At 36.1% G+C, this 25,305-nt stretch overlaps 2 protein-coding genes and 1 long non-coding RNA gene across 4 annotated transcripts in view; 2 read left to right on the top strand and 1 right to left on the bottom strand.

Annotated features, from left to right (window-relative positions):
- The window catches only part of LOC149425702 (elongation factor-like GTPase 1), a 457,452-nt gene that overhangs the window by 170,774 nt on the left and 261,373 nt on the right, over window positions 1-25,305 (bottom strand). The gene's annotated exons all lie outside the window — the stretch shown is intronic.
- aos (protein argos) overlaps window positions 1-25,305 on the top strand; it is a 60,094-nt gene that overhangs the window by 12,257 nt on the left and 22,532 nt on the right. The gene's annotated exons all lie outside the window — the stretch shown is intronic.
- Window positions 6,979-7,703, top strand: LOC149425704 (uncharacterized). Its single transcript, XR_016304184.1, has 2 exons — window positions 6,979-7,179; window positions 7,384-7,703. It is a non-coding gene; the product is annotated as an uncharacterized LOC149425704 (long non-coding RNA).

Raw genomic sequence — 25,305 nt, 5'->3', positions numbered from 1 at the left:
TTTCAAAAATGCGCTCAGGCTATATGCTACGCGCAAAATGTCTGAAAACAAACTTTTTCGTAATACAATTATAAAATCTATATACATTTTCACTATCAGACGTATTGCTATAATACCGACTGTCTTTTTTTTTTGACACAGCAGAAATGGCCTCCCACGCAGTTGCTACACTTTCGACCGTTACTACACACCTAGTCGGGTTCAGAATCATACAATCTAACGATTTTATAGGGTTTTTGCCGTATTGCTATGAGACATGGTTTTGGTCGTGGGCTCTCGTACTATAAATAACGATGCCAAATCAGCGGAAATCAATAAATGAATACAAAAGATTGTTGCTGGGCAGTTTAGTTTTATATAAAAATAAATGAAAAAAGGGCGTTAATAATTATAAATGTATGCAGGGGTCTAGTTTAACATTACTTTCATACATCTCGTGAAATGCATTATACTCGGGTAGAAATTTAGTGAGCAACACGTGCTAATACAAAATATTTATTTTGTTGCAACATCAATACAAAACGTGTACCTACATTTTCAGTTGCATTAGTCTATTTAATTCGATTCAGTAGCACATTCGCAGTAATGTATAAATAAACATTGGTTTTAATTTTCGTATTTTTCATTATCTTTCTCGGAACTTCAGTTGAGCACAAAGTCTTCGGTTATTTCATCGAACCTTTGACCGTTTTTTTATCAACGTTGTCTTGTTCGGATTCACAATCCACACCTGAGCTCGGAGTAGGCTGGGGTGAAACGATTAAACATATAGATTCAAAAATAAATTGTACGTATTGTTATGATTGTAGAAACAATAATATTAACGAATTTTAACAACAACAACAAAAATTGTGGACATTGAAGTTGTTAAAGAGAAAAAAATTATTTTTAAAATATTATATTGTAGTTTTTTAAAATTGTAATAATTTTTTTTAGTTACATTTAGGTAGACATATACATACTTAAAATATTATATTTAAGCTCATTATTAGTTATATATAACTTAAAATAATAAAAGAGGAACTCTTGCGCATGATAAGGGAGCCACGATTCTTACTTTGAAATTGAGTTCTTGAAATTAAATTGAATTCTTATAAATGTGTTGTTTGAAATATTTACATTGTTTTATTTATTTAGTCGGTAATTCAGTTGCGAGATTATTGTATTTGTTCTGCCTTGGTGAATATAACGGTTTATGTATGTTCCGGCTCCCTCATTAATGACCCTTCCTAGAAAGGTAGTTCAGTAAATAAACCGAACCGTTGTGACATAAGGCGCCGTTTTTGTGAAAAATCACCTCAAGGGAGCTGTAGTTCCTAGGCTTTATCTTACGTACAAACTAACATATACCGAAACATACTTACCTGGCACCTGGCAGGTCACTTCAGATAACACACACTTTTATTAGAATGTTTAAATACGACTTTGCACTAAATTAAAAACATTGCGTCATTTCACAGTTGCTGCAGAGGTTACAAATAATGTACAACACATAAAGGTACAATAAATGAAAAATGGTAAAAAATATTATTAACGGAGAGTTACTTGTAGATTCGCATCGGTTGTGAGTGAGCTCAGAAACTTCTACCTACAGCTTTTTAAATGTAAAAGTTAATTTTCGGGTTCTGTTATTATATCATTATAGGCTAGTTGCTTAACAAAATAACACATCTTGAAAAAATCTTTCACGAAAATTAACTTCGAAATTTATAATGTCTCTGAAACAACCCGTCCTTAGAGTAATTCATTAGAGCTTTTCTGGGGCTTTTTCCTATCGGAGGCTGGTTATCATCAATGCAGTCTTTAACCTGAAGGCAGCAGTCCGGAAGTAAAATCGAACTAATCTCGTAGATTACACAAAAAAGAAAATAATTACATATTTTCGGAAAGAAATGAACAAATGAAGCAAAAAAATGTTCTTTTTGTTAAGCATTTTGTAATATTTTTTTATAAATTTAAGTAAATATTTCAAATCTAAAGAGTTCATGATGGAAATGGTATTGCTAGCTGATAATGGTTGCGTTAACCTATAAAATGTAAACAGAAAACTGTGTAAATTTCATGATGCCAGAGCTCACCATTCTTGAAATTTAGGTGCGGCATTTAGACAGTATTTCTGCTATATACAGGTATGAGAAATTTCAGTTCCCTGTCCCTTCAGGCTAATTTGTTAGCTTGTGGGAACAACTCGTTCCTTGTAACTTCCTTACCTAGGTAGTGAGAAATATGATGTAACTAAATGGTGGTAGAAAGAGAACACACCACGAAGAATTAAAATGTGCACCTTTAAAACCAAAGGGACTGACCGCAATTTGAAAAAAAAAACAATTTTTAAAATAAAAAAGAATTGTATTAAATATTTTGAAAGAATGATGATGATGGAAATAAAATGATTTAATCGTGACTACTGAAATATTTTGCTTGGAAGAAAAATATTACGAATGAATTTATATTGTGATTTGTTGTATTATTAACAATACTTGCAGGTGAAACAATTGAAAGGCGATCAAATGTCACATTGAATTAACCTAACTTGACCGTTTCGAGTAAAATAAACATTCGGTGATTCATTATTGGGATTCTCAGATAAAGCTGCGCACCGCTAAACAATGATGTGATGATAAAAACAATACTATATACATTTTTTCCTCGTATCAAGTATACCGTTACGACAAATTTACGATAAAATTGTCATACTATTATCATTCAAAGGACAATAAAATAATATTAACAATACTTTTTACAAATGAGAAATTATTAACTAATACAAAATGATCATGGAAACATAATGCATAAATAATACAAATATAATCGATTATATTTGTCTGATTTAATGTTTGATAATAAAATAGGTACGGAGGTCGAAATGGTGGCATCACAAATTTAGAAATATTAGTAACACGTTTTTTTGTTGTGTGATCACTATTTCGCCTTACTGTTGTTGTCAAACGTCTCTTTGGCTATGTTTGTAGTTGACACAAAAATAATTGGATGTGTTGCGTGTAAAAAAAAAGATTTTGCTTAATTTGGAAGGGTATCACTTGCCCCGCATGTCTCGATTTGCTCACCCAACATTCCCATCCTCTAACTGGAAGAACCGTAATTTTTTTCATTGCCCCTATCGCTCCATCTCAGTCTATATTTTCCCCTTTTCTACCAAAAAGAGGAGGCGGGGGCAGATACATAAGCTGAACACCTGCGCGCGAGCTGAATTTCGTGTGCCGCGCATTTCCTATATTTTTATTTCTTTATTTTATTCTTCTGTCCCGATGTACGGGCTCGGGAGAGGCGGCGCGCGGTCGGTACGGATTAAATAAATTAAGGTAAAAAAAGATAAAGAGCGCGGAGGGTGTCAAATTGGATCGAATACACGTCATCGGAACTAATACCATTTTAATGTTTTTATAAAAAAGTGTCTAAGAGCTAGAGCTTTACAACGAATGCATGTCTATCTTAAAACAACTTATAGCCTAAGAGAAACAACAACAACCTAATCTAACCACATATATCTGAAGTAAAACTTATATTCGAATAATAACCTCAAATTTGTAACTCATAACCAACTACTTATGTATTATTGTAACAATATTATAAGTATAAGTAGTAAATATCTATGTAGACACAGTAACATCAGCGGTTCATCTTAGAGAAAGGGCCCAAAACTACTATTAATAATTTGTCTGACTCAATATTCGAGGCATTTCTCAGGTCCTAAACACGACATAACATGTTTTAATGACGTCATGCATCACGTTTTTGTGTAGCGGTCTCACTTCCGAATTCCTGAGATGAATCGGAGAAGTTTCTCAATTTACAACACAACACATGGTCAGCATCTGTCATGTCGGGACCCAGGGCACAAAGGGTTTCTAATATCTCAGTTCAAATATGCATGGTAACCAACGTACATGACTGATAAAATACATTTATTTAAATTTTTTGCATACAATCGCAGTTTACAACAAGAATTATTATGAAAACACCCATCTACATATTTATTTTCAGGAAATAAGGTAAAGAACACTGAAACTAAAAGTGCAGAACAGGGGTCAATAGAATAAAATACGATAAACAAGCTCTAAAAATCTTATCTACTTTAATATTGTATCAAGAGTTGGCGTCTTTCATTGTGCAATAGATGAATAAGAAAAGCACCGTAACAAAAAAAGATTCTATTATTTAGGTCAGAATAGAAGAAAAGGATTGAGTTTTGGAAAACAGTTTTTTCTAAAAGACAGTCAGTGGCATTTTGATGATTCATTAATTAAATTTTTTAGGTTTTTACGTCTTGTAAAACAAGACGTAAGAATAAGACGTAAGAAGTAGAAATACTCAGAGCACCAATAAAAATGACAAAATTATATATCATGTTCATTATGAGTTGCAGAGAAAACTTTATAATTGTTTCCTGCGAAATAATTATTAAATACCCTACAATAATGATCATTCGCGTTAATTCCTCCCACTATTTTCAATAATCAGCATCAATTAAGGCAATCATTATTATAACTGCCAGCTGCCGTGCAAGTACCCATGGCACTTCGTCAGCTAGTCACGTATGGGCCCACTGGCCAGTGACCAGTGACCACTGACCAGTGACCACTGACCAGTGACCAGTGACCAGTTGATACAGTATGCAGTATTTGTCATCGAATAACAGTCATTACGGGGACGGTAATGTCAGTGATGCCGATGATCAAGTGACATTACTAACGCGTGTCCGTGATACCGATGGGCAGCAAGACACCAACACCACACCGAGTCACCGAGTGTGCGCAAGTGAATTCATTAGTCGAGCGTTCAAGGGTCAGGCGTAAAAGTGACACGGTGCATTCTTACGTTTTAATATATATATATCGGCAAAAGTTTCAAATTTGAGAGCTTTTGATGATGTAAAAGATACAAATCTGTATTGTATTTATAGCTACATACATTATTGCTTTTTTAACTAAAAAATAAACAATATTCAACAAAGTGGAACAAAAGCACCCGTGCAACAGTTTCAAGTAAACATGACGCAGCAAATACGTTAATAATTAAAATTGTAATTTACAATCACTGTTATCAAGGACATGGGTACCTACATAACATTTAATTATCTAAACGCCCGTAGTGTGATTGGCTTCACACTTGAGGTATGTATGAGTACACGTAATTTGTTAAAACTAGATTACCATCGCCGGTGGCCTTCTAATCTCACCGTTTCGTGGCATTTGCTAAAGGCCAGGTTTGATATTTTAAAATACTATAGGATAAGCTTAAAATAAAATTTTGACAATCACAAATTACTCAGGAGTTTTACAATTGTATTGATCTGGGAAGAAATGAATGAATCAAGGTTTAACCGGGGCCTACAATTGACGATAAGTTAAAATGCAAATGGTTTTTTCAGAGATTCTGAATGTTTCCACAATATTTCTTACGTCTCCTTTATACCTGTTGTATTTATCTCGTGTAATATTTTATCAGGCCCCGTTGCCTTGTCCCAACAAACCAGACTTTAATTCGTGGCTACCTGCCGAGGATACACATATTTTATTTTAACGAAACTCCAAGCACCTGTATTACGCGAAGAGGGCCTGCTTGAAATAAAAAAAGGCAACCAAAAACCTGAGTAAGGATCTGATAAAATGATAATAGCGGTTAAAAAATACATAAATAATCGTATCTGATCAAACTGACCAGAAACATAAAAAATGAACGAGCTAAGTAATGCCCGTACAAATCCACTCATAATATAATTGATTGGACGGAATAGGTTTTTAATTCAATATCGAAGTGATTAAAAACTATTGAGAAGATACTCGTACCAGACAGAGGTAGGTTACATCACAGAAGGGGAGCTCACACGTGTTCTAATGGAGGGCCCCTTATCTTTTTGGTGACAAGGATAACTATGTTTTTATTTGATACAATATTTTCTCATACACCGTCCTCACCACAGAGGCACAGAGTAAAGAAAACCAGTCATAACACTTATTTCACGTCAGTAATAGATGAGCCGAATATGATTGAAACTTGGAGCTGTTATGAATAAAAGCAATCAAAATCTGTACAGATAAATTTGCTATTTGATTTTAAATTGGGAGGCGGGTTTGGGTACCGCCGCCCCGGGTAGCATTTATTGAATAACCAACACCTCTGCCATAGGTCACCCCAAGTAGTTGGCTAAGTTTGGTGACTTAGCAGGGGTGCCCGGGTTCATTGCGAGAGGTGTGCTCTGGATGCGCCTGTCCTCCCACCACCTGCGTGGCGTGCCAGATCGGGAGAGGCGGGTTTGGGTACCGCCGCCCCGGGTAGCATTTATTGAATAACCAACACCTCTGCCATAGGTCACCCCAAGTAGTTGGCTAAGTTTGGTGACTTAGCAGGGGTGCCCGGGTTCATTGCGAGAGGTGTGCTCTGGATGCGCCTGTCCACCCACCACCTGCGTGGCGTGCCAGATCGGGAGAGGCGGGTTTGGGTACCGCCGCCCCGGGTAGCATTTATTGAATAACCAACACCTCTGCCATAGGTCACCCCAAGTAGTTGGCTAAGTTTGGTGACTTAGCAGGGGTGCCCGGGTTCATTGCGAGAGGTGTGCTCTGGATGCGCCTGTCCACCCACCACCTGCGTGGCGTGCCAGATCGGGAGAGGCGGGTTCGGGGAGACCCTTTGACCTCTCAAACTAGTGTCTCGACCTATCGCCTTGCGCCGCAACGGGAGGGGTGTTAGGTTTTTAATTTTGCTAAATTATGTAACTAAATTATTGCCATTGCTCAATCTATTGTTTATATTTACGTCATCCGTCTAAGGTGTGCATAATAAAAAACTGATATGGTGTACGCGTGATTATACAATCTGAGAAATGAACTCATTTATCGTGCTGCGTTTTGAGAGGTAATCTCACGGTTTATAAATAACCATAACCGGATAATACTGGAATAAACAAAACAATGAAAGATAATTTAACTCTTTGAAGTACTGTGGTTTCAAAATTCGGCCACCTTGAAAATAAATAATTATGCTAAAACGGCCATCTATTGACAAGTTTTTTAAATGCCATGTGAGACATAGATTCTCTACTATTTAGTTTCCAATAGCGATAATAGGTGGCTTTGCACGGTTTGGTTATGTGTTTGACAATTGCCAGCGAATTGTGGTTTTTTGTGATCTCCGACTTTAAAGTGAAATATAACGGTATGTATTTCGAATTTTTGTCCATTTCTTATGAATTCTAGTGCCCTTGTATTTCATTTGTCGAATTATCAATAAGAAATGTCTATAAATATAGTATTTTTTTGTAAAATCGAAATTTTTTGGTGGTTTTGCTTTTCGACCACCGTACTTGAGGTAATTTTTTTAGTCTTACAACATGGTTATTCTGATTTTATAATTTTACAGATACACCATGCCGAAGAAAGGTCTTCGCCAAGAAGAAATCGCAGGAATACTTTTAGAAGAGATACCTTCTGATGATGACAGTTGTTATGGGTGCTCAGACAATGAGGAAGAGGATCTACAGGAGGAGCATCTAGCAAATGTCACAGTTAGCGCCTCTTCGGACGATGATGATGATGAACTGCCTCTATCTTGTGTGAGGAATCAAATCCCGGCGTCTTCTTCATCTACCACACTCGATCACCCTATAGCAGGCACATCCAGCCCTTCTGGTTCACAATCACCATCTACTTTTGATGTTCATCTTTCGCGTACGCGTAACCGACCAGTATCGTCTTCTCCATCTGCCCAGTATAGTCCTAATATCTCAATGTCCGTTTTGTCATCCACCGCTGCTGTTCCAGGCACAACTGCATCTACACCTGTCATACCTGCGATTATAGTCGTGCCTAAATGGAGCCGTACGTTCAATACCGCCCTCCCCGGTGAATTCCGTGAAGAAACAGGACTACATAATGACTTTCTTACGATGGAAAATCCCACACCTTTGGAAATTTTTCTGAAATTTTGGACTCCTAGTTTGATTGAAAATATCTGCTTCCAGACCAATCTATACGCACAACAAGTCGGGAAAAATCACCAACCCACAACCGTTCAGGAAATTAAAAAATTCATTGCACTAAATTTAGTAATGGGAATTAAAAAATCCCCCAGTTATAGAGACTATTGGTTATCGTCCCCTGATTTACACGACCCCTATATTTCAAGATTTATGACAGTCCATAGGTTTGGCTGGCTGTTGTCAAACCTTCATCTCAACGACAATTCATTGATGCCTGCTAGAGGTCAACTTAATTTCGATAAATTATATAAAATAAGGCCTTTGTTGAACTGCTTGTCAGACACCTTTGATCGAAATTACAAGCCATCACCTACTTTGGCAATTGACGAGAGCATGGTCAAATTCAAAGGCCGCAGCACATTGAAGCAATACATGCCCAAAAAACCCATTAAAAGAGGCTATAAGATCTGGATGATGTGTGCAGAAAATGGATACAACTTAAAATTTGAAATATACACAGGAAAAATTGGTGACTACGCTGAGTCTACCTTAGGGCCAAGAGTTGTCTTAAATTTTTGTCAATCTATTCAAGGTCGTAACTACACAGTTTACTTTGATAATTATTTTAATTGCTACCCCCTACAAAAACAGCTGAAAGATATGAATATTCGCTCATGTGGAACTGTCCAATCAACCAGAAAATATTTGCCTAAGATGAAGGATGATAAAAACCTAAAAAGAGGTGAATATGACTGGTACGTGAGTGATACAGGAATTTCCATGATAAAATGGAGAGATAGAAGAGCTGTACACCTCCTTTCAAACTTTCACAACCCAAAGGATGCCATGCATGTCAACCGTAAAGAGAAAACTGGTGAGATCACAAGGGTGCCATGTCCGTTGGCTCTAAATAATTATAACAACTGCATGAATTATGTGGACAAGTTTGATCAAAAGAAGGCGGTTTACTCGATAAACAGAAAGTCTAAAAAATGGTGGCATCGTTTATTTTTCCACTTTTTAGATGCAACAATTGTAAATTCTTACATTGTTTACACAGAGCTCTGCAAGTTGGGTAAGGCTGACAAAGACAATCCATTGAGGCTCAAAGATTTCAGGAGGCAAGTTTACAGAGGACTTTTGGCTGAAGAGGAGCTGAAATGCACCAAAAAGCGTGGGTCCACATCGGAGGTGGTGGAAATTAAGAGACATAAGCCTTACGTGGACCCTGAAATACGTCTGAAAAATAGCGCCCACCGGCCAGAACATACTACTTCACGTCGTTGTGCGAATTGTAGTACAAAAGACAGGCCCATACGTTCCAACTGGATATGTTGTGTTTGCAAAGTACCCCTTTGTGTAAAAAAAGATAAAACTGTTTTGAAAATTTCCACAATTAGTCATATAAAATGGCCTTTTTTATTTCTAATAAACATTTGATTTGAACCTAATATTTTTTTCCCATGTGTACTGTGGTATAAAATTTTGACCACCTCATTCCTGAAAAGCCTTCAGTCCAATTTTTTTTTAAATATTTTTTCCTCGTTATTATAGTTACATCAATTGATTAAAAACAAAAAAAAGGTAAAAAATAAGAAAAAAAAGTTCGTACCTCAAGGAGTTAAACAATTCTTTTAGTATTGCAATGAACTTAATCATTGAATATATTTCGTAAGACCGTAAAAATTTATTTTCCAACAAGGGAAAAATCAAGCAGTATGATATACCTATTGTTGTTGAAGGTTTGGTGTAGAATTTTTATGGCGATTTTAGTTATTTTCTAGCTTTGTTGCGTTCTTGAGGCTTTATTTGCAAACTTCTAAAATTAGCCAATCATTAATATAATTGTTATAATGAATAGTCGCCGCCTATCTGAGCAACTACACCTAAATAATGAGTGCATTACTTAATAAGGTATGGTAATTATTCTCCTCGCTTACACTAAGCAGATTGCATAGTTACGTGCATACAGTTCTACATACACCTAATATACCTTCGGTTATTCATTCATTGATCTATGTCTCTGTTGTAGGTACTTTCGACATTATTGCGTTCGATTGTGTGTTTGTCTTCTTTACTGGTAGGGGGCAGCAGGCAGCAGGCAGCAGGCAGAGGCGATCAGATTCCTATAAGCTAGACCTCATTCCTCACGCGCAGACAAGCAGGTTTGGGGTTCGAGTGGTTCGACATCCGACGTTATAGTAATGTTATTTAGTAATGCAATTATAATAATTACTTGATTGCGAATACCGGTTTTTAAAACAATGTTAAAGCAACTTTTTAAATTCGTTTGATTTTACAATACATTTGTAATTGAATATATGATTTTGCCCCGCAATAAAACTACGTGTTTGACAGTTGAAGGCGTAGCGAGAGTTTTATACATACAATATTATATAAGCAATGCTAGATGGAATGCCAGGAACTACGACTATGTAAGAGTAATAAGTCATAAAATAACTAATAACATTGCGAAATTAATAACATACTTCATACATATTATTACGAACGTCAAAAACTATTTACAATTTGATCATCAAACAATGCTGACTCACGCAATCAGGCAAATATTTTAACCATCTAATCAGATTCCGAAGACAAATTACAAAACAAATTAAATTAAAATATGGAATGATTCAGTCAAAATAAATTGGCGATTAACATTCTTAGTAAAAAAAAGGTTTATACATTTTATGTACGAATAGATAATATTCTAGGGAATTTATTCTAGTGAGTCACAATCGTGGAGATATCAAAGAAATTATATTTTATTATTAATTTTCCTCTAGAGAGGTCTTGGGACTGAGTCAGAACGTTTTTTTTTTTCCTTTTTAATTACCATATGGATCAGAGGTCGCCAAACTTTATTTCGTTCACACGTTCCGATTTTTCAGAACGGAATTTCCCTGGATTTCATAATGCGTTTGTGTGTATGAGGTATTCTCGATTGCTCAGTACTAGATTCTCCACAATATTTTCGAATCCATAGGGCGAAGAGGAGTGAAGACTTTCATAAGTACACTATTTCCTCAATTCCTCACATTTTTTTCAATATCATGGGGGAGGGGTGGCTAGAGAATTTCGAAAAAAATAATTCCACACAATATTTTCATGTGACAACATTTTCTCGAGAAAATTTTAATGTTTAGAGATTTATAAAAGAATATTTGAGGTTTCCGAGAATTATGAACTTTTTTTAAAATTGTTTTGTCAACGTTTTATCAGTGTTCTGTTTTGTCATGGAAGCTCATAAAACGTGTTGAATAATCGAATGGGTATCACGAAACGCCTCGTTCCGAATCTGGTGACGAGAGTCCGCAGGTTGGCTGACTGTTGTTGGTTGTGTTCCAAGAGGAGAGGAATTAGGAGCAACTCGAGCCGAGCGGTACACTCGGGCCGTCCTCTAAAGAAACTGTAAGTTGAAATGTCGTCTAACGAGAGAACGTCCGTTCCGACCACTACCGCTGTGTGCTGTGTCTATCTCTGTACGGTCCATTCATTCTATCCATTACACTTACACTGTAGAGTCCATGTGCCATCTAGATACTAGATACTAGGTACGGTACATGCACTGAGTTAGTCATCTGACGACTCCTAGAGACAGGTGACTGGGTACGCTGAACAGAGTGCCATTGGCATTAGCCAACCTTATGTAATATTAACTGTTCTAATGTGCTGCAAAGCTAAAAACTACATCAGAACGTGTTCCACACATCTGACAATTATTTATATATATATATATATATATTGGACACAACAATGCAACTTTTTTGGAGAAATGGCTTACCCTAGCAGTAATCGTAGTGCTTGAGACGCAGAATTTTATTTATGCATCAATGTTAATTACAACTAACGACATCTGTATATTCACGTGCACGGAGAAAACTTAACTGATATGAAATTTGTTAATTTGTTAAAAATCTAGTCAAATTATCCGTTTTCCGGTTAGAAACGGGACTAGAGGCCCAATAATGAATGATTTGAAAAATCTCATAACAAACTTTTAGCAAAGCACAATATGTTATGAGGAAGTCGGATAGTGTTCTTCAAAATAATAATATTTTCGCATCTCGTCCGTTGTATTTATTCGGACAAGGCCATCTGCGTTGACAACTAATTAATTATTTGGAAATGGTCATGCAGTCACATTTTTAACAGTATCTACAAGTAGGTACCGAAAGAACCGTATCAATGTCAATCGTGTAGTTCTAACTAACTAATCATCAATTTTCAAAAGTAAAAAGCACGTTTAGGTATATCTACCCACTCAATAATTCATCAAAACGGGCATAAATATATATGCTTAGGTTTAGGGACCTATCTATTTATCCATTTATAGATTAACGTCCTGTTTACAATAGAGTTAAAAACACGGCATAATTATAGAGAAGTTGAATATTTTAACCAATCCGACGACTTCCAAAAGCCATCGAGCAAGTAGAGTAATGTTTTCTCAAATTTTTAATGGCAAAAAAAGAATGTAAAAATTTTCTGTCTTCGAGAACATGATAAAATTAAACGCCACAGTGACGTGCGTGGAACATCAATACATAATAATAATATGAAGTGGATATTTAGGTTGATCTGTGAGTCTGGTAGGTACGTATTCAGTCGTGCCTCGTACCTTCATCTCTCATAAGCCAGCATCCGACTGGGCGCGAGGTATAACATCCACTTTACACATCCGTCCAGCGCCGATCGACCGTTGGCATGAGCATAACCGGTTGTTATAGAAAAAGGTTAAAATAAGAATCGAATAAATAACACTTTAACAAAAGAGTCGTAAATAAAAATTGGACAGGCACCTACCGTACGAAGTTTATGAACCAGTGCTGCCTTACACGGCCGATTCACGGATTACTTACTACTTTACTACGTTCATTCATGATCACCGGATATAAATGGCCGCTTCATTCATAAATGCTGGAATTTCAGTGACTCTCAACGTTTTTAATAACATTTTTGTTTTATTTAATTTAATTTTAAGTCGAGTTATATACAGTATAAGTTGAAGTGAAAAATGCACTAAATTTGTATACATGTAGGTATGTATGGTCATTATTATATTGACGGTGTTTTCTACAAATCAAACCTTTTGATGGTCCGCGATCTATAAATAATAATAATAATAGTTGAATGATTTTTACAGCGCCGTTTTTGTGCAAAATCACCTCAAATATGAATGTTAATGCCATAAATATTACAAGAGCCTAACACGAAATTCTAGCTTTTCAAAGCGCTCTTCAGAAGCATCTTACAAATAAAGGTGCCATGGAAGGTAGCAAATCACGTTCAGATGTTTCAGGTATAAGCAATGATAGCCATCAATGCTGTTTTTCATTCTCACACTCAAAAGAAACTAACGATAAAACTATAATTTATCAAAAGTTAATATAATATTCTTTAATATCTCCAAATATACGGAGAAAACTTACTGATATAAAATATTGCTAATTTATCAAAAATCTCTTCAATTTATTCGTAATCCTATTAAAAACGGGACGTAGGTTTCATGTTAAACTTTTAGTAAAAAAGAGGAATGTATTAACGCGACGTCGAAACACGCGTCGATAAAAATCATTTTTCGAATTTCGTCATTATATATTAACAGGGCAAACGCAGGTGCATGAACACGTGTTACGATATATTTGGAAACTAATAAAATTTTATTAGTAAACGGCGTGCTGTTCTGTTTTCAACAGGATTTTAATAAATTAGCAATACTAAATTTTCTCCGTGTACGGCAAGACTGATAGTAACTGACTTCCTCTGTCTGGCGAGGGTATACCGAGACAACGCACGTGGTTGTACTGAACTGGGTCCAATGGACAAGCTGGTGATTTACTGCGTTTCATAGACATATGAATATTAGTAGACCTGCCCTAAGTGATTAAAAGCGTATTATCCCCACTCCCCATACCGGTTCCATTGAGCCGGCTGGGCTCGCGTATGGCCTCAAATGAAATTTGAAAACGTGACGTCATCATTCTTGTGCGAACTATGGTCGAGGCATCATCGGTTCATTTTACGAAATAACACGGCAAAATGTTGACTTGTACTATGAAAACTTGTAAAAATAGATGTGAAAAAGAGAATAAACCCAATTGTCGTATTACATTCCATATATAAGCATTATTTTACTTTATTTTAAGCATATTCACATCGTATAATATGAATCAGTTGTTACTATCACATCGAGAAACGTCTGGACGCGAAACACAAAGCTGGTTGGTTGCTGGGAAGTAAATTATGAACATTTATAAAAGTGTCTTAACTAAATACTCTGAAACTAACTACGACTCTGCAAACAGAAGAAATTTACTTTGACAAATTTGGACTTCGCAAATTAGTTCATAACGTGGCGAGTAATTTGCGCTCCCATGTAAAAATGTCTATTCATTTAAATGCAGATTTTACTTTTAAGAACTAAATGGTGATATTATAATGCGAGATGCCTATTTACTGTCAGATTGATTTATTGACGAATCACAGTCAGCTTAACCCCCTTCGTTCTTCAACAGTTGATTTTACCCCTCGCCCTTATCTTCTCGTCTATTAATTCCTATGTCTGTGACTGCGTTTAGTATCGCGCCGTATCTGCGCCGGTCACACAATCTGTCACCGGCTGACACAAAGACGTCGCTTTAGGCACTTTTTGTAAAAAAACCTTCCTGTGCATAAATCATTATCTAGCAAAAACCAAATCTGAGTTTCTTTCCATTCGGATGCACTCAAAAACCACTTATTATTTCAATAAATACAATTAATTATTCATAATGCTTTTCGAATAAAATAAAGTGAGGCAGCGAACCCAGAAACACATATGAGTATGAATGACAACCTAGTTACAGTACGTCGCATTCTACTACTCTGCTCGCTCGTTTGTTAGCTAAGAATGAGGGTAAAAGCGACCCACTAACGGGCGAGCATGTTCGCGGCGAGCAGTCTGAGCAAGAAGACGTCGATACAAAAATGCACATCGCTCGCTTGGTTCAACTGGTGTCGCGCGGAGGCAAGATAAACGAAGGGCGTTCATAATAATAGAGCTGTTTCACCCGTACACATATTCTTTGAATGGCTATCTCTTTCTAATGCGTTCCGTTCATTTGGCTATGTATGATGGTAATTGTAACCATTTCGTTCATTCATGCAAATTCCTTGTGACTATTCTTTTCTCGTGCGTTTTGTTATTTTTGTCTTGAAACAGGAACGTGCCATATTTTTTATTCGATTTGTATGATTATGTTCATACTAACCGCGTGTTTGTATTTATGTCAATGGTGAAAACTGTAGTTTTTCCAGCAATTTGCGGGGCCGCTGCGTCCATAGACAATCCCATTGGCACGGACTGGGTTGAATTCGGTGTATAGTGTATAGTAGCGATGGGTCATGTCTCATTTTATTAAGAGCTCATAGGTTCAAAGAGTCACTCAGTTGAACAACGGCTTAATTGAATGGGAGCGGTAAGCTCAGAACGTATAACTAATGAGAATACTGTGCTCGCACGATACGACTCGCCCGATACGGCTCCCCCGGTATGGATCCGAGCTTCCAGCGTATGAATGATCGTACGACTCTTGGTACCGGTACGTCGCACAGTGGTTGAAGTTTGAGTGCTGGGGCGACGTTGCCCCCTGATCGGCATGTTCCCGAAATGATCTTTTTTCAATGATGATTTCTCAATTAACCACTGATCCTAAAAACTACATACGGAACCTAATTACTCTATAATGGGTCCCAGAACAGAGATGTATGAAGGTGTGCAGAATCAAGTTGTGTATGTACTTAAATTTTAGCTGGCATTTAAATTCTATTTTTTTAAATAAAGGTATAAGAAACGGGCGGTCCGTTTGATAGATTCCCCAATCTTAACAAACGGACTGCAATCTTTAGAGCACAGGCGTCAGGTAGGTATGCTGTCCTTGTTCTATCGGTATTACAATGGAAGATGCTCTGAGGAACTAGCGTCATTGATCCCTTCGGCACCGGTGCGTAGTCGGGATACACGCCAAACGCGCGCCCAACATTTGTACACAGTTGACACTTGTCACATGAGAACGGGTCGCTTCTATGATTCGTTCTTAAGTTCAACAGCTCGGCTGTGGAACGAACTGCCGGCCTCTGTGTTTCCTCCCTCCTACAACATGGGACTCTTCAAGACCCATGTTCACTCCTTCCTCTCCACAAAAAGACCCTCCACACAGCATCCCCAAAGATGACATAGGCCCTGAGGGAAATTATTTTCTTCAGGGCCTCCTGTGTGGAGTAAATATAAAAAAAAAAAAAAAAAAATATTTTTAAAGGTACATGCTTTATTAAAATATAATTAAAAACATACATTTTATAAAAATTGCATGTGTTTTTTGCTGCACATTTTTTTGACTCACGTTGGTTGTAATGTATCCTGGTTTCATATATTAATTTAATTCAAGCAAGTAATTGTTTGCCTTGCCTTGAATTTCGCATTGCACAGGACGTTTAAAATCAAATTATGTTTTACAACAAACGCCTACAGGTGGGAAAATAAAATGTTACATTACAAATGATGCCCGTTGACGAAAAGATTCTTGCCGGTAGAAGCCTATTTTAGGGAGCATTATTTAAGGGTAGTGTGCAAAAAAGATGTAACCTCAGATAGATACCAAATAACATAAGTAGGTACTTATGAAAATACAAAGGCAGAAAAGGTATAAGAATTTCCAAAAGAAATTTCTTCTTATATAAGGCACCTTCAGTATGACTACACAGACTTCACTAATATTCAACCCACCAAAGAACTTTTCAACGTAAAACAAAAAGACAAATGAGCCGAACGAATTGATGATACGATGGCCCTATCTAGAATACTCTAACTGCCATGAGATCTATATTTAATTGGTTCGAATTCCACTAAACAGGATGAATAAAAGTGACAGGACGTATGAGTATCACAAGAGGATGGACAGATGTACAAAATGGCTTTATAATTACACATGATTATTTTTATATCCATAAATGCATTCAAAATGAAGGCCTTCGAGGAAATCACCGTCGCTAAGTCGATTTTTTACTTCCGCCAGCCAACACCACCACTAATGTACGAGTACTAATGCTGCGAGTAGTCCACTCCTACTGGAGACTGGACAATAGATTTACTTCACTCATTATCCGAGATATTAGGAACATTACTTAGATACTAGGAACCATCGTAAGTAATTCTTACTTATTCCGAATGATGGAATGCCTCAAGTAAAGGAATCCGACTTAATATTCTGCCTGGCAAGGGAAATTTCTCTTTATTGTTGTAAATGAAGATTATAAAACCATACCATACACACCATATAATTATTTATTTGCCTTCATTCATTAGATTCGTTTAAAAGTAGGCCTCCGTGGTACAGCGGTAACATTTTCAATCGTTTTTACGTTCAAATCACCAAAGTGTCCAGTGTCCATCTCTCGTACTGTTAATTAATCATCATCGAAGTGATAAATATCGGTAGCATGTTCCCTAGGATTAGGACTCCCGGTGTTCACCTCTATATCCCTGAACCTCGTGTCGTTCCTAACTCCTTCTATCACTGGTGTGGTGAGTTTTACAAAACAGCAGTAATCTTTTCCCCTCTACACTCTTCCCAACAAACATCTCGGACCTGTTCTTCTGCTTCTTTCCTCCGGTCCCACCTCTCCCTAGCGTGTGGACATTGTCCGCTATTTCCTACATCCGGTACAAGTACCAACCACAAGGTATTGTAGATACTAAATACCACCTTTATTTAAGACTGCCAACTAAGGTAGAACTAACTATAGAATTGCCGCCCATTCATCAGGCCCGTTTGTAGAAGGATTCCTGATTTCTATAATACGACAATAGAGCATATTTACTACAACCTACAACTTAAAATGGCCCGTTTTGTTTATGAAAGAAATTACTGCTTCCGTAACGCAACGCTTCACGTCTAAATCAGAGTTAGGGAGTTCGATTCATATTAAATAAACTTGAAAAAAAATTAGAAATAAATATTTGAAAATACTATTTGAATTTAGATATTGTTTTCGTAACTAAATGATTGCAAATCTTGGGAGTGGAAATCAACCCACTTCCCAACATCCAACCGAGCTGAAAACCGGCACATAGGTTCGTTGTCGATGGCAATGCATTCTATGATTTTTGGTGGCAATCACGCACACACGCGTATATACTATACGCATTTCTCTGAAAGTGGATGACAGGAAGGTTCAATCCTCATTCAAACCAAAAAAATAAAAAGTTTTTTAAATACTTATAGTACATATATTATTAAATAAATGTACTATAGTACATCTATTAAAAAAAACTTTGGTATTTATGGGTGGATTTTTTACCTAATAATACGAAAAGAATAATATCCAAGAAAAATAAGATTTAACCTACCTAATAGAAAAATTTCGGAACCCTGGGTGATAATCTTTCAGGGTTATGTGTCATAATAAGGAAGGAACGTCGTTGTAAAATGATGGTACATACCTACTTTTACAACATAAAGAAAAATAATCTATTTAATCGCAGAATAAAGCAACTGAAATCGCATAATTATTTGAATTGATAATAACAACACGAGTCTTATGTGTAATACATTGTAAATTTACCATAAATGAGATTGTTTATGTTTCAAATTCTTTACAATGCAATTCAAGGTTTTCATCATTCGATTTTACAAAATACAAGATGTCCGAACACGTTACCGAACGTTTTGAGCAAACACGCGTTTCATGAATGAATCCTTCTATTAATGCAAATAATGTAGTCTTTAACAGAACGACAAAGACCCACGGGTACCTCGGGTTCGTGATTTTAATTTAAATCTCAGCAGGATGGTCTCCAAGGAGCTGTTGGTGGAGTATGATTGTGCCATAAACCAGTAGTAATTCCGGTTGAACGAAGGAAGTGCCCCGGGTACACCATTGTTCCTTGATAATCTATTACCACAAGGTTCTCAAATGGGAAATTGTAAAATTTTCTAAGTAAGAATAGTAATGTTTAATGATGTGACGTGTTTCTTTTTTTAAAACCTTGTTTTTTATAGTTCTATTGCGAACTTATTGAGTACAATTTAGGACAATTTCTGAAAACAAACTTCAAGCGTTTATGAATTTAATAATCTTTTATTGTTAGTTTGTCAAAACTACAAACATGGGATAAACTATGAAAAGTAGGTGGATTCATTAGGCTCTGCCACACGAACAATTCGGTAATTTTGGCAGTACCAAGCGCCGCTCCAGGCCGCCGCGCAGAAAAGTCTCACAATGGACTGCTCTGCAAATCGCTACCTTACTTTTGGACTTTACTTTTCTGCGCGGCGGGCCGGAGTGGCGCGTGTTACCGCCGCTCAGAAGCGTACGTGTGGCAGAGCCTTTAGCAGTTCTGTTTCCACATATGGAATGATTTTTAGAATGAGCGCGGCGAGTAAAAATCGCACGCCCGGATGCCTCCATCCAGCCTTTTTTTAAATAGACCATCGCTCGAGTGGAGAAAGATTTAAAATAGCAGCATAGAATAATAGGAAACCCGTAAAAGATTATTTTTTGGTAATAATTTGCATTCAAAATTTTAAACAACAGTGCATATTGTGTGTTTTGGAATCAATAACAGGGTCACCTTGCAGCCATGTGAATCTGGCACCGTGCTTTAAACAACAGTGTATTGGTATGTTTTGTTTGGAATTAATAACCGGGTCACCTTACAGACTTGTGAATCTGGCACCGTGCTTTAAACAACAGTGTATTGGTATGTTTTGTTTGGAATTAATAACCGGGTCACCTTACAGACTTGTGAATCTGGCACCGTGCTTTAAACAACAGTGTATTGGTATGTTTTGTTTGGAATTAATAACCGAGTCACCTTGCAGCCATGTGAATCTGGCACCGTGCTTTAAACAACAGTGTATTGGTATGTTTTGTTTGGAATGAATAACCGGGTCACCTTGCAGCCATGTGAATCTGGCACCGTGCTTTAAAAACTATAAATTACAAGGCTTGATTTTCAAACGAAAATGCTGTTTGTATAAAAAAAAACATGCCGTATACACATAAAAATAAAATAATCCTACGCTAATAGATGCAGAATATAAAGATTTCCGTAACTAAACTAAACTAACTAACTCAACAGAGTCTGTCTTGCTTTAATCGTCACATTCCTTAATCGTCTCAAACATACTCGTGTTGTACCGGACCTTTTCATGACCCCACTCAGAGTGGAGGATATCAGTATCGCCCCGGTGAAATATGACCAGTGAAATGTCTTTACTGATGCTTGGGGACTAGGACTAGGTTCGAATAGCCAGGGCCTTCACAACATTCATCTGCGGCACTCCCTTCAGCCTCACAACAAACCCGAATTAGGGATGCCATAGTCCCACTGGCTCCGGACTGTGGGGAGCAGTTCGGACTAAAAAATACTTTATCTTATGATAAAATCTATCCGACGTTGGTATTTTTCCCAAGATCTAATTTCATCACATCATTGCACAAGAGATTACTGACCTAGAGACAAGATACAATTTGGTAATCACAATTCACGCAAGAAACGGTTCGTTGTTGATATAAAAAGTAACGTCTTCAGTAATTAACTGATTTAAATATTCGATAATCACAGGAAAAATCTGTCACTTCCACAAAATCGTATCAAACTTAACATAGCCGCATCACACTCGGGCACCTAGTAAATTAATACCGAGCATGTAATTTGAATGGCGCGCTGTTGTGATAAAAGTTTAAAAATACAAGTTTGTCTTATTTTATTATATTTTTATGGGATTTTTTACTGCACAAAGGCATTTTAGAGAAAACCGCCAATATCTTTTACAATTTGATCGTCCTTATAAATCAAGGAACTTTCAATGCCTCACGCTCCAGAGACAGGGGATTGAGGCCCCAACATAAAAAAAAATCACCGGAAGCTGAGTCGATTGTCGATAACATAATTTATTCAAACATATCGAGATGTAAAATAATACATTACGTTCCGTTCCCACGCGTGTTTTTAGACGTGTCCAATGTGTTCACAATGCACGGTAACATGTGCGTGGCTCGAGGAAACGGATTTTCTATATGAGCTAACAGCCCCTTTGAAAAGGGTCTTGAAGAATAATATGGGCATATTTAGGGGATAAAAGACTTGCCTTGGGTGTCCGGATGTCCGGTTGTGATTTCCTTTTTTATTCTCATTTCGCCTCGAAGTTTAGGCTCAATTACGTTTGAACGACGGAGCACCTGTGTGCGCAGTGTACACTTTGCACTGGGCTGACTCTCTTGCTTGCTCTCTGCTCGTTGGTACCGGCAGATGACAGTAAAGTTGACATTTCTTAGGCGATAGGTATCATTATTATTTGTTCAGTGGGTTTCTTTTGAATTCACATTGTAAACTCTTTAACAAGATATTGAAAATGATTGAAGACGGAACGTCAATTTTTTATTTCATTATTTACACCACTCAAGTGCCTAAATGCGATTTACTAGTTTATTAGCCATGTCGCAGGTAAAATTAGAAACTTTATTAAATATTATATTGTATAATGATATAAAGCACACTACAAACATGAAATATACTTATTATTATCAGATTTAGGCCATCAAATTATATTGTGATGGCCGACATTAAAAAACCTTTCCACATCCACTTACCATCATTATTTTTTTAGGCGAACACCTGGTGGAGGTACACAAATTCTAAGACGAGAAACACACGTAGACATAGGCACTGTAGCCTCCCCTGAAACATTTTTCTTAGGTGTGCGTGCCCCACTACATGATATAGTGAGAAGTAAAGTGACACATGCGAACAGAAGCTTTTGGATTTAAAGCTAATGGAAGAGCATAGTCTTTTATAATATCCGGTATCTGGCGTGGGTCTTCTGTTCGGCTAGATAGGATTAGTCCTTAAAAACCCAGTTATTTCAAAAATAATTCTGGACTATTTTATACAGCTCGATTTCATTTGAAGGATACAAAAAGAGATAATAATTAACAAGATAAAGCTAATATATCTTCCGAATAAAAATGAATTTTGAATGGGTTAAAATACGCGACCACTCAAGTTGTAAGAAAGGCGACCAAGCTATCTAAATTTATAATAATTAAAATAAAATAACTTTGTTTAAATACCACTTTATTGTATATATTTATAACCAACCGGTTTCAGTTCAGCCCGAACCTTCATCAGGGTTAATAAAAACATATTGTTCAATATGTTTTTATTAACCCTGATGAAGGTTCGGGCTGAACTGAAACCGGTTGGTTATAAATATATACAATAAAGTGGTATTTAAACAAAGTTATTTTATTTTAATTATTATAATTATGTATACCCACAAAGTGTTTGCTACAAGGGAAAAAAAAAATAACTAAATTTATTTAAAAGTGCAGGAAGAAAAAAATCAGAAATTTAATACCTGAAGATGTCAAAATAATGCCATTAAACCCTAAGAAAAAAGTTCGCTTGAAAATACCATAAAAACATATTATTCAGAAAAAAAGAAAGATATGATAATTTAAAGGAACATTTAATCGCAAGTAAAAACGCATACTTGATTTATTCTAGAGAAATCCCGATAAGTTAAAAACACTCATTGTAGGACGGGAGGAACTTACACTACATAGGTGGGAGTTAATAAGTACATTTTTACATTGATATTTTGATATCAAAATTATAAGTTTCAAATACGAAATAGTAGAAAAATATAAAAGGGAGGTTGAGTAGAAAAAACAAGAAAAAACAAAAAGGGATATACATATAAGTACAAATAAGTTAAAGTTTAAGTGATAGGAATTGATTAAATGCTTAAATTAAGTTGTTAAGCGCCCTTGAGGTGATTTTATCACGAAAACGGCGCTATACAAATAATCCAATAATAATTTTAAATCCAAGGTAGGAATTTACAAAAGGGTACTTATCCACTAATACATTGGCAAAAATGGATTATGCTCGATTACAAATACAGGGGATAGAGAAGGAGAGAAAAAGAAACAGGACAAAAAAAGGCGATAAGAATCCCGTATTATCATTTTTGTATGTACAATATTTTTTTTAAGAAATACTTTGAATTTTTTATATGCTGGCTATTTATACATTTCTGGAAGAGAGTTATAGAGTGTGTAGGCACACTTTATTTGAATAGGTATCAACCAAAACACTTTATTATGAATACTTAACTTCTTCAGCCGTGAAATCGAACCTCGTATAAAATAAAACCAATACATATTGATAGAATAAACAAAACACCTGTTAACAGAAATGCAATAAACCTGCCAGGAACATGTGCACTAGGTTTGTAACAGTTAGAGGAGAAAAGTGTTCCCACGGTTCGGGGTTAGCTCCACCTTGCATCCTACCAGATTTTTTTCGCACTGAGCGAAAGTGGAACCCTCCGGCTGTAAGTTACCATATTACTTCTCAGAATTGGAATATGGAATTTATTATTAATTCATTAATACTTACAGGCTAGATAAATTATAGATTTAATTACGAAATGAAATCAATTTAGGAAGTTAAAAAACATATACAGGTACATATTTCTCTAAACTTAAAAAGAGATAAGGTATAATATTTAGGGGAATCTTGAGGCATCAATAATTTTAAATTACGTTTCTCTCCAGCATACCGACACATCATAAATGATGGGTTAGGTTTGTTACTTGACTTGCTAAACCAGTCATCTGTTTGACAGTTTTAACTTAATCTTTTTTTTTTTTTTGTATTAGGCAATTCACAAAAAAAAAATTGACTCTATTGATGCTAGGTTTCTTCTACTAGCATTAAAATGGAAGGACTTTACAGACTGAAGTTTCTGCTACCTTTCTTCTCTCCTACAATAATAGGTTAACTCCATATTTTATTTAAAATACCATCTACATACTTACAATAAAAAATACATATAAATAAATCCTAAATCTCATCACCTGAAAAAGCTCCACCACCAATCAAGTTCGGCAAAAGCAATTTGGAAATTGGCCTAGGAATACTAACAGGTGACCAGACGGTCCAACCGTATTTACCATATAACCACAAGAGTTTGCGTGCGTCACTCGTCGCGTCGGTTCAATGGTTCAGTGGATCGGGATGATCACGCCATTGCACGCACAGTTATCAGCTTAGAAAGGTAATTAACTAATATAATATTTCACGTTTAAGAGCACGATTCGCATTAGATGAACCGTGGGTGAAATTCAAACTCTTAGAAATATCCTTACTCCTACAATATATATATATATATCATTCACAAAGAAAATTAATAAATTCTCATGAATCCATACAAAGGAAACTAACCCGTGTTATTGCTTATCGTGAAGGTTTATCTGGGCAATTTGGAACATATAATGACTGAATTTTGCACTATAAACTACACTCACTGACGGTCAGACGTAAACTTTCTGACGTACTGCTTCTACACAAAATTATACGTGCATCAGTTGATACACCAAACATTTTATCCCAAATTAACATCAGATTTACCATCAAGAAAATCAACAAGGAGGATGAAAGACATTTTCTATATTAAAGCCTACCACACAAATACAGGATATTTTTCCCTTGTACCGCGAACATTAAGAAATTATAACATTATACATGGCTCTAATAATGAAATAGACATTTTTAATGACCAATTTAAACACTTAAAAAAAACGTATTATCTTTAATCATATTAAGCTGATATTGTGATGAAGCCCTTTATTTAAAGAGAAGCAACATTGTACCTACCTAATCAGTGTCTCACCAGTACAGGTGTGACAATAACAAATCGTTTATGAACATATTTGTATTTACCTTTACCAATTCTTATTTGTTATTTACTTCTGCATATTTAGCTTATTCATTTTGTTACTATTTTTGTTATTATTATGTAATTAAACATCCATGTATGTAAATTTTTGGGCACCATGTCTGTTTTATGTACTTAAATAAAAATAAATAAATACAATAAATAATACTAGAATCAGTATGCTATGCTATCCGCCAATCTATATTAGCATACGGCATCATCATCTGGGGTCTAACTATTATTGATCCTCTGCAAAAAGCAAAAAAACGTTTTGTCCGTAATTTCTAAGCCAACACAGCTATTTACGGTTCGAAACGTAATTTTTCACATGAGTTTTGGAGCTGTAATATACTGTCGTACATGACGTCATGCGCGACTATGAACCTATTCCTGTATCAAACCATCTCACCGCATTAACTCTTCCGCGGTGGGTACTGAGAGGATACTGGGTGCGAGCAATAAATCAGGTATCTGAGATGACTTTTCCCGTATGATTACTGCGATGATTATTGTTATCTGGACCCACTGACTGCAAGAAGCATTTTAATCCGTTCATTCGGACCCTAGATAATCGAATAATGGCATGTT

Source organism: Hesperophylax consimilis, chromosome 2 (assembly GCF_061612785.1).
Source record: "Hesperophylax consimilis isolate HC1 chromosome 2, BYU_Hcon_1.0, whole genome shotgun sequence".
In the NCBI taxonomy this organism is placed as follows: Eukaryota; Metazoa; Arthropoda; class Insecta; order Trichoptera; family Limnephilidae; genus Hesperophylax; species Hesperophylax consimilis.
The sequence above is the reverse complement of the archived record's forward strand: the minus strand, read 5'-3'. Positions and strand labels throughout refer to the sequence as shown.